Genomic DNA, 12852 nt, shown 5'->3' with positions numbered 1-12852 from the left:
ATTGTGAAAATGATTATACTACCCAAAGCAATCTACAGATTCAATGCAATCTCTATCAAACTACCACTGGCATTTTTCACAGAACTAGAACAAAAAACTTCACAATTTGTATGGAAACACAAAAGACCCCGAATAGCCAAAGCAATCTTGAGAACGAAAAACAGAGCTGGAGGAATCAGGCTCCCTGACTTCAGACTATACTACAAAGCTACAGTAATCAAGACAGTATGGTACTGGCACAAAAACAGAAATATAGCTCAGTGGAACAGGATAGAAAGCCCAGAGATAAACCCACGCACATATAGTCACCTTATCTTTGATAAAGGAGGCAGGAATGTACAGTGGAGAAAGGACAGTCTCTTCAATAAATGGTGCTAGGAAAACTGGACAGGTACATATAAAAGTATGCGATTAGATCACTCCGTAACACCATACAAAAAAATAAGCTCAAAATGGATTAAAAACCTAAATGTGAGGCCAGAAACTATCAAACTCTTAGAGGAAAACATAGACAGAACAACCTATGACATAAATCACAGCAAGATCCTTTTTGACCCCCTCCTAGAGAAATGGAAATAAAAACAAAAATTAAAAAATGGGACCTAATGAAACTTCAAAGCTTTTGCACAGCAAAGGAAACCATAAACAAGACCAAAAGACAACCCTCAGAATGGGAGAAAATATTTGCAAATGAAACAACTGACAAAGGATTAATCTCCAAGATTTACAAGCAGCTCATGTAGCTTAATAACAAAAAAACAAACAACCCAATCCAAAACTGGGCAGAAGACCTAAATAAACATTTCTCCAAAGAACATATACAGACTGCCAACAAACACATGAAAGGATGCTCAACATCATTAATCATTAGAGAAATGCAAATCAAAACTACAATGAGGTATCATCTCACACCAGTCAGAATGGCCATCATCAAAAAATCTAGAAACAATAAATGCCGGAGAGGGTGTGGAGAAAAGGGAACACTCTTGCACTGCTGGTGGGTATGTGAATTGGTACAGCTACTATGGAGAACAGTATGGAGGTTCCTTAAAAAACTACAAATAGAAATACCATATGACCCAGCAATCCCACTATTGGGCATATACCCTGAGAAAACCATAATTCAAAAAGAGTCATGTACCAAAACGTTCATTGCAGCTCTATTTACAATAGCCAGGAGATGGAAACAACCTAAGTGTCCATCATCGGATGAATGGATAAAGAAGATGTGGCACATATATACAATGGAATATTACTCAGCCATAAAAAGAAACAAAATTGAGCTATTTGTAATGAGGTGGATGGACCGAGAGTTTGTCATACAGAGTGAAGTAAGTCAGATACAGAAAGACAAATACCATATGCTAACACATATATATATGGAATTTAAGAAAAAAAAAATCATGAAGAACATAGGGATAAGACAGGAATAAAGACACAGACCTACTAGAGAATGGACTTGAGGATATGGAGAGGGGGAAGGGTAAGCTGTGACAAAGTGAGAGAGTGGCATGGACATATATACACTACCAAACGTAAAACAGATAGCTAGTGGGAAGCAGCCGCATAGCACAGGGAGGTCAGCTCGGTGCTTTGTGACCACCTAGAGGGGTGGGATAGGGAGGGTGGGAGGGAGGGAGATGCAAGAGGGAACAGTAATGAGAACATATGTATATGTATAACTGATTCACTTTGTTATAAAGCAGAAACTAACACACCATTGTAAAGCAATTATACTCCAATAAAGATGTAAGAAAAAAAAAAAAAACTGATGCCTCCCACGTGCCTTCACCCCCAGAAGGGCTGTCCCCACAACCCAAATAGTCACCTCCCCGTGCTTTCAGGCAACCAGATGGGTCTAGTTCCTGCATCTCCTCCTGTCTCCGGCCTCGTTTCCATCAGAACATGAGACAGCCGCTCTTCATAAAGGGCGGGTTCTCACGGCCTCTGCACTCCACACTAATAACGGCCCAGGCACTGGTCCAGAGTCACTCTTGAAGGAAGAGAAAAAGGTAATTCCAGTGAAGCTGGATAAATTCTCCTGTATGCCCACGGATTTCCATGGAAAACACTCTGAGGATTTTTAATTACTTAAGTGAAAAATATCCTGTCTACAAAGAAAATCCGTTTTTGAGACAACCCAAGACCCAAGATGTTGAAACGGTCACTTGACCCAACAGAGTAACTAGCTTTATGCTCAGATTTTTGCTTCAGCCACTGTTTGGACTCATGAAGCCATCCACAGTCCATAAATTTCATTGCTTTGCATTCAAATGGCCCTTGAGTCTCAATGATTAGATTCCTACTTTAGGGATTAAGAACTTGCCCATGGCCACAGAGTGAGTCAGCTCCGGAATCCTTTCTCCACCAACCTAGTCTCCTTCTGCAGCAACATGTGTACACCATCTGGAGGAGAGATACAAACCAAACAAACAAAACCCTCTTTACACACAGCTCTGTCGTTATTGTGGCCCAGAAATCTATGGGCCATGAGTTCAGTGAAAAGACAAAAGGACCCTCCCCACCCAAGAACGTGCTTTAGGTATAAGAGCTTGCAGGTCAGAGCCACACCCAAAGAAATATCCCCCAAAACACAAGTCTCCTCCTCTGGGTTCCCATTATGTATTAAGTACAAACGTACTTAAATAAATCTTATTTCTACGCAAATAAGACATCCAAAGGTACCCTGGGTATTTTGAGTTATTTATGTTGAGACCCAAGAAGTACTTATTTTCTATCCATCTGTATGTAGAGTAGATGGGAAATAAGCCAAGGACGGCAAGTATCCTTTGGGAAGCTCACTGAAATAGCCGAGGGACACTAAGAATTCCTTCTTTAACGGCAAGACCCCGTCACGGTCTTGCCCCCTCAGCCTAAGACCATGAGCTACGTGAGGATACCAAGGGCAGTTTTCTGGGATCAGAGTCTACACCCAGACACCTTATCATAGGGACATATACACAGCAGGTGTTCAAGACGTATCTGATTATAATCATCTAGAACTTAAGACATTAAACACTATGCAAGAGTAGAATGAGAAGCGTCCAGGCCCAGGGCGAATGCAGATGCTCCTGATCCACGCCTTCCCTTCCACCTTCCTTCCCGTGCGCCTATGTTTCCTTCCACCTTCCTTCCCGTGCGCCTATGTTTCCTTCCACCTTCCTTCCCACGCGCCTATGTTTCCCTTCCACCTTCCTTCCCATGCGCCTATGTTTCCCTTCCACCTTCCTTCCCATGCGCCTGTTTCCCTTCCACCTTCCTTCCCATGCGCCTATGTTTCCCTTCCACCTTCCTTCCCGTGCGCCTATGTTTCCTTCCACCTTCCTTCCCGTGCGTCTATGTAATCACAACAGCTGATGCTACCAAGTGTCCAAGCTAAGCCGTTCACATACATTCTCATGCTAAGCCGTTCACATACATTCTCTAAATCAATCAGCAAACTGCCCAATACGATGGGCACTATTATCCCCAATTTACAGATGAGAAAACTGAGACCTAAAGAATTCAGTAACTTGTCCAGGATCACAGTTAAGAAAGGGTGGACCTGGGTGAACTGGCTCCACTGCCCAGGCCTGTCCCGGAGGTGACCAGACTGTCTCACTTATTAGAGCAATCAGCAAACATTCATTCCACTCAGCTCCCCAGGAACCAAAGGAACCAACCTGGAATCCATTTCAAGGATTACTCTCCTTCCCACAAAGCTATCCTTCTGTCGCTTTTTTAAAGTCTGCTTGTTCATTTCATTTTAATACACGCTATTAATTCTATAAAATGGGCTTTTGAAAATTACAGTAGCTTACTTTAAACAAAGTGTTCCCCAATTCAATACATTTTTTAAATTTCTTGCATTTTTTTTAAACCCTGAATCAAGCTTCTCTTGCACCTGGGCAGGTTCTGTTTGCTTATTCACAGAAGGGCTGGTTTATGCCCATAAGCCAGCGCAGAATAAATGAGTCAGGGCCTCCTGCTCCCTGGCTGAGGCAGCCAGTCCCAGACCATAATGATCTTGTGAAGCCCGCGCTCCATCCCTTCCACACACGGCATCTACCCCGGACACCAAACAAGGTGGCCCATTATCATAAAACCACTAGGACCATCTCCCTGAAAACACCCCTGATCGCACAACACAGCCCACGCTCCAGAAAGGCCAGCAGGACTCTCAACAGCGCCCTGTGGACCGGGCTCCCGGCCTCACCAGGAACAGATCTGGGTGTGTTTAACCGAGTCTCCAACTGGAATAAGTAAAGGCTTATTTTCCCATGATACCGGCTACCCTTTGAAGATCTAGAGTGAAAACTGGCAACAACTAGTAATTTTGACTTAGCTGTTTGCTGGGAGAGGCTGCAGTGCTTCTGCAAAAACCCTGCAGTGGGAGGCCAGGGAGCTGGAAGTCTGTAACAAGCCCTTCAGCAGTGGGGTAGGCAGTGCAGGAGGGCTGCAGGCCTCTCCCCACACCTCAGCACCGCCCGCCGGCGGCACATCTGAGCCGCCTGACCCCCTCGTGTCCCCAAGGACAAGCTGCTCACGTTCTTGCCTCGCCCTCCACCCACATCCCAAACCCTTCCCACTCAGCCCGCCTCTAACTTCTTTTCTGGCCTGTTCCAATTTCCATGGGACCCGAGTTCCTGGCTACTCCCCCAGAAGACTCTCATCCCCATCCCTGGGACCCATAGGCACCTATCCTGGGCTCCAAGCTGCCCTTGCTTCCTGGAATCCATCCTCCTCTGGGCCTCCTGGGTAACAAGCCAGTGTGACAGGAACGCTACACTGGCACCAGCTCACGTATCACCCAACCCCGCTGCCAGGTCTGTCCCAGCCACGCAAGGGAGAACCAGAAAGGAACATTTGGAAGAATTCTATCTTGGAGCTTAAGTATCTTTATCTCTCCCAGCCCCTGTAATTGGTGGAAGTGGGAGAAGAGACAGGTAAGATGGGAGAAGAGGAAGGGCACCGCTGTGGGTCAGTACCCACCACCTCCAGCGGCCTGATGGCTTCCCCATGCATCTCATTTAATTCGTGCAACAGCCTACCAAGTATTATTATTCCCCATTATGCACACGAGAAACTAAGCCTCAGAGATGTCCACTGATGGCGCCAGGACCCCCAGTCAGTGAGCGGCAGAGCTGAGATTCAAACCCCAGCAATGCCCACCCCGAAGGCCCAGAGCCTTCCTCTGTGCTGCAGGCTTCCTCATCTTCGCCATCTCTGTGGTGTCTGGCAGAGTGACTCCAGAGAAGAGGTGAGTAAGAAATATTTGTTGATTGAATGCATGAACGCCTGACGCCAGCCTTCACACCTTAATATTCTGCAACCACACGCTGGGTTTTATTCATATATTCTGCTTGTAACATGCCCGAGAAGCGCCTTGACAAGATGTTAACCGTTGTACAGAAATAAGTTGTACCACACTGTATTGTATTTCGAGCTACTAGGAAAAGCCACATATAAAAATCTATAAATAAAAAGTGCTGAAGCAGACCCACTGATAACAGTTCATTTGTCATCCTGCTCCGTCGCGTCTAGAAAAGGATACAAATACAGGAATCTAAGGGAAATCAATGTTTTCACATTTTGTTAACCCTCAGAACTCGAAGACGCTTTCCAGGCTACCAACTCAAAGAGTAATGGATGTTGGCAAAGACAGCACAGAGGTTCTGGAGCCGGGCAGACATGGACTCAAGGCTCAGGCCTGCCACCCACGAGCTGACCGCGGGCAGGTAACTGGCCTCTCTACACCCTGGTTTTCTCATCTGCAAAAATGCAGAGAATAATAGTGCGCATTTCCTAAGGTTGCTGTGCTGATTGAATGAACAACTCACTGCCCACATTTCGCAAAGCAGTTGCCACATGGTCAAGGGCTCTGTGTGAGCCGTTTCCGTCACATGAAGAGAAGAACTCTAATGGAAATGTAGCAAGAAATCTGAAATGAATGAATCACTTGCTTTTGCAAACACTAAGTTCACCTGAATCCTCTGTTCCAGATTACTGTTCCTACCAGCATGGTCTACCCTGAAAGCAATGCTATCAGTAATGATAATAATAATAATAATAACCACCACCACCAGCAGCAGCAACGATACATCTCTCATCGATCATGTGCCCAGCACTGTTCTAACCACTTGTACAGGTGTAAGCCTCACAGACAGTTGTGCGGACAACTGTCCCACAAGAGTGCCCGATGGGAGGCAAGCAGGCTGAGGCCCACACTCTGCTTCACACGCCATGCACCCTGGCGCGGATGCTTCACCTCAAAGGGGCCCCTGCTGGGCTGGCAGCCCTGTTCAGAGGTTAGCTGCCACATTAACTGAGTAAGTTTCTAAAGACAGGAGACAGAAGTAGAAGGTCACTCTTGAGAGTACCCAGCACCTAAGTCAAAAACCATCATCTTAGTAGTTTCGTTAACAGAGTAGATGAGGATAGCCCCAAAACACCAGTGAATAGCTCCTATCATCAAGTTGCAGGGCATGTGCTCACGTCCCTTGGGAAGGGAAAATAAGGGGACCAGGGGTCCAGCATAAACAGACAACTCCCATCTACCTCCTCCCGGCCTCCTGCTCCCCTCTTCCTCCATCAACTCAAATATCCCTTTGTGTGAAAAGGAAAGAGAGTAGCAGATTTGACCCCAGGATAACCAAATGTATGTTTTGCACTGTCCAAAAGCAACAACTAAAATGATCTGTGCATCAAAGTACTGTTTCACTAAGCCACAGGATCCAAGCCTCTCTGCAAACTCCAGTGCTGCTGTTTCTGTGCATGCAGGGCCCAAGCACAAGTTCCTAAAAAAAGACTCCCATGTGAAAACATGCAATTCCTCCCACCTGGGGCATCCATCATCTTGGTCAGCTCCAGGCTGCTGTCCAAACTCACATGCCTCGCCTTGCACACAGCTCTACACCCATCACTGTGGCTGAGCCTCCGCCTCCCTCCGGGGGAAGTCGGGGAGGCAGGGAGATGCAGGGCCTTCACTGGAGGGATGTTTGAGGGCAGCGGCAGCGCTCTCCCAGTTTAAAGAAGCATTCTTGTGCAAACAGGAGCTGTGTAACTCTTTGACATGCTCAGAATCCTAAACATAACCCCCAAAAGTTAGCTAACTCATCGGGAAGTGATAAGAAGAATTATCTACGACCTTCACACAGAAGTTCTCCTCTTCCCCAGTACTTAGTAATGATCTAGACCTTGAAAGAAAGGCAGCAAAGATCAGACTGCCTTGTTTTAAAGTCCCACCACGTGATGTATATCCAGACAAAACTATAATTCAAAAAGATACATGCATCCCTATGTTCATAGCAGCACTATTCACAATAGCCAAGACATGGAAGCAACCTATCTGTCCATTGACAGATGAATGGATAAAGAAGATGTGGTGCATATATACAATGGAATACTACACAACCATTAAAAAAGAATGAAATAATGCCATTTGCAGCAACATGGATGGACCTAGAGATTATCATACTAAGTGAAGTCAGAAAGAGAAAGATAAATACCATAGGATATCACTTATATGTGGAATCTAAAGTATGACACAAATGAACCTATCTATGAAACAGAAACAGAATCACGGACAGAGACAACAGACTGGTGGTTGCCAAGGGGGAGGGGGTTGGGAGAGGGATGGAGTGGAAGGTTGCGGTTAGTAGACGTAAGCTTTTATATAGAGAATGGATAAACAGCAAGGTCCTACTATATAGCAGAGAACTATATTCAATATCCTATGATAAACCATAATGGAAAAGAATATTAAAAAAAGAATATATATGTATATATATACTGACTCACTTTGCTGTACAGCAGAAATTAACACAACATTGTAAATCAACAATACTTCAATAAAAAACACACTGAAAAGAAAAGTCCTGCCACGTGAAAATCGGAATCAGAAGTCTGATAACGTACTGAATTCAGAAGAAATCCCTCGGTAAGATTTGGGGCCTGCAATGCGCTGAACTCTTCTGTAACGGTAGTTAGTTTTGCTTTACCAGTTACTGGTATTTAGTTTGTCACTGTAATTAAATTTCACTGAAAACCTGAAAATACAATATTCTCTTATTCACTCACAAACCATATGGCAATACTTTAAGTCATCGTGTTTGCTTACATACCTTGTCGGTATTTTTGTCTACCAAATAGCAAATTCCATCTGACAAATAAAAACACCAACACACCTTCAAGTTGTTCAATAGTCTCAAGCCTGACTAACTTCATTCAAGCTATGATTTAGAAGTAAGAGGGCTTTTCAAAAACTCCCAGAAGAAAAATGCCTTTCAATGATACATCTTGGAATGTAATAAAATATATATTTTTATGCGTGGAATTTCACATGGCCCCATTTTTTAAAAAGACAAGACACCAGCAGCTCCTACTGGCCAGATAAACTCCTTGAGAAACAAGTTATTAGTGCTCCAAGTACCAATTTAGGAAATAAAGCAATTTTAAACACATAAAAAGATAAAAATAAGCTCTACCAAAAACATAATCCCCTGAAAAATACTAGAGCAAAATCATATATTTGAATTTTTAGACAGTTTTTTTAAAGTCATATATTGGAATATGAGGATATGCAAAGCAAAAAGCCCGATTATTACAACTCCTTTAAATCTTTAAAGTTATTCTCAGATGGTACCGAATCTGTCATTTAAGACCACTTGCACATATTTTTAGGCCTTTGGTAATGCTTTTCACACAAGGTTGCCCTTTTCTAATAAAGTATTCCGTGTGGTGAGCCCAGGAAGTTAAGTTCGCTACCTTACAGGACATAACAATGGCAAAGAATGACAGCCTGGGTGATACGCTATGCAGAAGAGGCCCCTAGTGGTGGAGCCGCTGCTCCGTTGGCTGCGTAAGCTTTTATAAGACTGCTTCATCACCAGGGTAAAACCGATAGGTAATCAAGTCTACCTGAGCTACCTTCTTTAATAACCTCTATTAGCCCTAATATACAGTAGGGCCATCATTTAGAATCCCAAGGTTCTTTCACTAGGAATAAAAAAAAAGTGAGGGGCTTCCCTGGTGGCACAGTGGCTAAGAGTCCGCCTGCCGATGCAGGGGACACGGGTTCATGCCCCGGTGCGGGAAGATCCCACATGCCGCGGAGCGGCTGGGCCCGTGAGCCATGGCCGCTGAGCCTGCGTGTCCGGAGCCTGTGCTCCGAAATGGCAGAGGCCACAACAGTGAGAGGCCCGCGTACGGCAAAAAAAAAAAAAAAAACTAACCTGAAGAATAACTTCATTACATCCTGTCTTTCAAATCCCGTGCGCCCTGCCCGGCCTGAGCTGGCCTGGAGAGACAGGGTAAAAGCGAGAGCAAGCACTGTGCAGAGCTTCCTGTGCTTTCTTTCCAGTGTGACATTACACTGGGGACAGAGCTAGAACAACGTGAAGACTGGGAAGTACAATGCGTTATCGTGCGACCTTGTGATGGATTCTTACCAACAGGAAAAACCTGAAGTATTGCCCACCTCCACCTCCAGAGCGTCAGCCCCTCACTTCCAAACACCCAGACAGGGCAGCATCTGAGGTTCTTCAATAAAGGTTGCTTGAAGGGATGGATGGGAAGGAAGGCTGCACACAAGGAATTTTAAATTAAAAACAGCAACAGCGCTGAAACATGCCAGACCTGGGGGTTCCTAAAAGTCAAGGAAGACAAGAGACAACTTTTCCAGAGCACTTAGTGTGCTCTGGGCGCTGGGATAAGCCCCTAATTGTTACTTCCTTTTTCCCAACGTCTTCATAAGGTGAGGAATATTACTGGCATTTTACAAAGTCGAAACCGATGTTGTGAAAGGGTGACTTGCCCAAGGTCATACAGTTAATAAATGGGAGGCTGCCTGGAGCCCAGGAGTCTGGGACGGCAAAGCAAATGTTCCCTTCGCTTTCATGTAATCTGGTGAATCCAAAAGCTTGAGATTTTGCTTTGAACCCCATTATGACAGTTTGCAAACTGGAGCACAAAGACGAACAGAATTAAAGCATTTCAATGCTGTATACTTTAGAGTACACATAGGATGGAAAGAACCATCACATATCTAAACCGTTACGGCCCATCTCTCGCTTTCCAGAAATTGACCCTCTCCGGGAGCACAACACACTGTCCCATGTCCTATTATGCACTATTACACGTGTCTGAGTCACTTTTTATGACTAAGGCTTTATGTTTTTTGCTTTATGCTTCTATATCTAAGTTTGGCTTTTCTGCTTCTAATTAGCAACATGACAGCACCGCGCAGGGCTGGTTAAGGTTCACTGTTGCAAGTAACGCTACAACAATTACGAGTTTCTTGTATGAAAATGTTAAAATCCAACAAACCCGGTAGAATTGAATTTCCATTTCTAGTAAAAAGACGTGAAAGAACAGTTATTATCTTTATTATCTGGACCTCTCTAACGACATTTAAGTAAAAACCACTCCGAGGCTTTGAAATCAGAATAAAAGCGGAGTTGGCGGCGAAATAGCCACTCTATTATGTACGAGGGCTTCCCAAGGCTCGCTGTTTTGGCGTGCACGGCGCTGTTACACCTTCTCCTCTCCCATCCCTTGGCTCATTGGTGAAAAGATAAATTCAAAGTCACCGACCGGTGTGCAGGTGCAGGAAGCGCCGCGGAAACACCAACTTCGCGGCGTCTCCGTACAGCTCTCCTCCGCCGCCGCCCTTCACCCCGACCCCCAGACCGTGCCCTCGAGGGGGCCCCTCCGCTGACGGCGCACAGCACTTCCTCCCGGCATCCCGGATCGCAGCGACCCTCGGGCACGTTCGCCCCGGCCAGGGTCCCAGGCAGAGGGCACGCTGCCCACCTCCACCTGAGCGCGCCCCCCGCGCCCTCTCCATCCCAGCAAAGACGACTCTGTGCAGCCGCAGCTAAAGCAGTCACGCGGGCACGTGCAAAGGCTACTTTTTAGTCGGTGTTCAAGAAAGTCATCAAACAGCTGACGGCCACCAGAGTCTGGTGAAGCCACAGCGACCCCGGCCAGCAGCGCCCGGGGCCCTCCCGGGAAGCCTCCCCCAGGACCCCGCGCGCCCACCTGCGGGCGCCGCGCCACCCCCTCCCCTCTTCTCCTCCTTGCCCCACCCTGCGGTGCGAACCCCTCCCCGCGGCACCGCCCCCCACGCCCGCGCGAGCCTCCCGTGGTGGAGCCGCGGGGCGCGAGGATGCCGCCCCGACGCTCCCACGGCGCCCACGCCCGGCCGGCCCGGGCCCGACTCACCGCGAGGCGCTGCCGGCCGGCTCCCGCCGCTCCCGCCGCCGCCGGCTCCTCCTGCGCGGCGCCGCGGGCTCGGCTCCACCTCCCGCTCGGGCGGCCGCGGAGCCTCCGGGGACCCGGGGGCGGGGAGCGCGGGACCGCGGCCGAGCCCCGCGCCGGGTGGGGGCCGCGAGCCGCGGGGCGCGGGGCGGGGTCCCTCGGGCCCGAGCGGGCGCCCTGGCCTGAGCCGCTACCCCTGCGGCGGGCGCCCCCGAGACCACCCCGCAGGTGGCGGCTCGGCGCGCTCCTGAGACCCGGCGAAGTTGAGGGAGGGGCGAGGACGCGGTGGCTGTGGGGCCCCAGCAGGGGGCGTTGGAGTCCACCCGGCAAGTGTGGCCCTTCCTCTTTCTGGACTGAGACCCCCGCCCGACCCCCTCCCCCCAGCCGCCCTGTCCCCTTGCCTGCTCTCAGCTGCCCTCCCCGCCCTGGGCCGACTGACTTACCCAAACTTTGCACATGGCACTTCGGAGAATTAATCCCGCAGTCGCTGTGTTTGCGGCCCGAGTGGGTTATATCCCTTCACTAGAGAGCTGTTACTCACAGGGAAGGTCAGAAAGCCCGTGAGCTCCGCGACCCCACAGCCGTGGGGAAGTGATGTCTGCAGGGAGCCCTGACGGCCACTGGGAGGCCGAGAAGGGAGGTCGGAGCGGGGCGGGGGGAGCAGGATGGAAAGCAGGCAGCCGGGGTGTTGAGTAATAAAGCGCCTACACACACACACACACACACACACACACACACACACACACACACAGGCCCTCAGGGCCACAAGTGCCCTTGACTTGCAAGTGCTGCAGCGCTCCTCTGCGGGAGGGGGAGGTATTTTGAACCCCAATTCTCGGTATAATGAAGGAGACAGGAGGCAACAGTGTCCGCCTGGAGGAGGCCGTCTCTCCACGCAGCTTGCAGAGGCGCCCACGGCTGAGGCAGGGCAGGACCAGAGCTGAGACCAGTCCTCCGGCGCCTGGTACTCCTTCTACTGCCCGGCCAGCAGAATGCCCAGGGTCCCCATCCCAGAGATTTGGGGACACAGACTGTATGTGGGCACAGGCTGGTAAGTCCTGGAGGCAAGCACGTACTGACCCGCAAGAAGCACGCCAGAAGCCAGCATCCCAGCAGCAAGCCTGCTTCTACGGCAACTCCCCAGACCACCCCAGGCCATCCTTCTTCCAAGGATGCCCCGGGACCTCAGTGGCTCTGTCCACGCCCCGACTCCCCTGAGTGAGTTACCTTGTGAGGAGGTCCCCACAGCAACTCAACTGTGATTTGGGAAAGAGGGGAGAAGCAGGTGTTTGCCAAATGGGTGAAAAATACAGGTTCAATGTACTGCCCCCAGAATGTTGCAAAGTAATGGAGGTGGTACCTAAATGGCTAACGCGGCATCCACATATATGTAGGTGCGAGTGATTGGTCAAGCCTCCTCCATACATGATCGTAGGACAGTCCACTGTGCAGGTGCAGGAGCCACATAGAGGCTGGGTTACTGATGAGTCGTGTAAAGATTAGGGCCAGCACAATCAGGCACTCTGGGCAACCAAGTAACCTCTTCAGAGCCTTCCGCCTGTCCCCAAGACATTCCCCACCCCCACGCAGTAATAGGTGGGTTGCTAGAGCATT

The 12852-nt window shown here is 48.5% G+C and overlaps 1 protein-coding gene across 4 annotated transcripts in view; it reads right to left on the bottom strand.

Annotated features, from left to right (window-relative positions):
- Positions 1-11845, bottom strand: part of CSGALNACT1 (chondroitin sulfate N-acetylgalactosaminyltransferase 1) — a 322625-nt gene extending 310780 nt beyond the window's left edge. The window contains exons 1-3 of one of the 4 annotated variants that reach the window (XM_073798689.1): positions 11682-11845; positions 2373-2406; positions 1829-1993 (exon numbers count right to left, since the gene is read on the bottom strand). The gene's annotated coding sequence lies outside the window, so the exon portion shown is untranslated. Of the gene's footprint in view, positions 1-1828; positions 1994-2372; positions 2407-9457; positions 9482-11202; positions 11380-11681 lie in introns of those variants that run through there. The other 3 variants (XM_033848803.2, XM_073798688.1, XM_073798691.1) reach the window with 3 other exon arrangements.
- Between the last annotated feature and the right edge of the window lie 1007 nt (positions 11846-12852).

Source organism: Tursiops truncatus, chromosome 21, assembly GCF_011762595.2.
Source record: "Tursiops truncatus isolate mTurTru1 chromosome 21, mTurTru1.mat.Y, whole genome shotgun sequence".
NCBI lineage: Eukaryota > Metazoa > Chordata > Mammalia > Artiodactyla > Delphinidae > Tursiops > Tursiops truncatus.
This window is presented reverse-complemented; position numbering and strand designations above follow the sequence as displayed.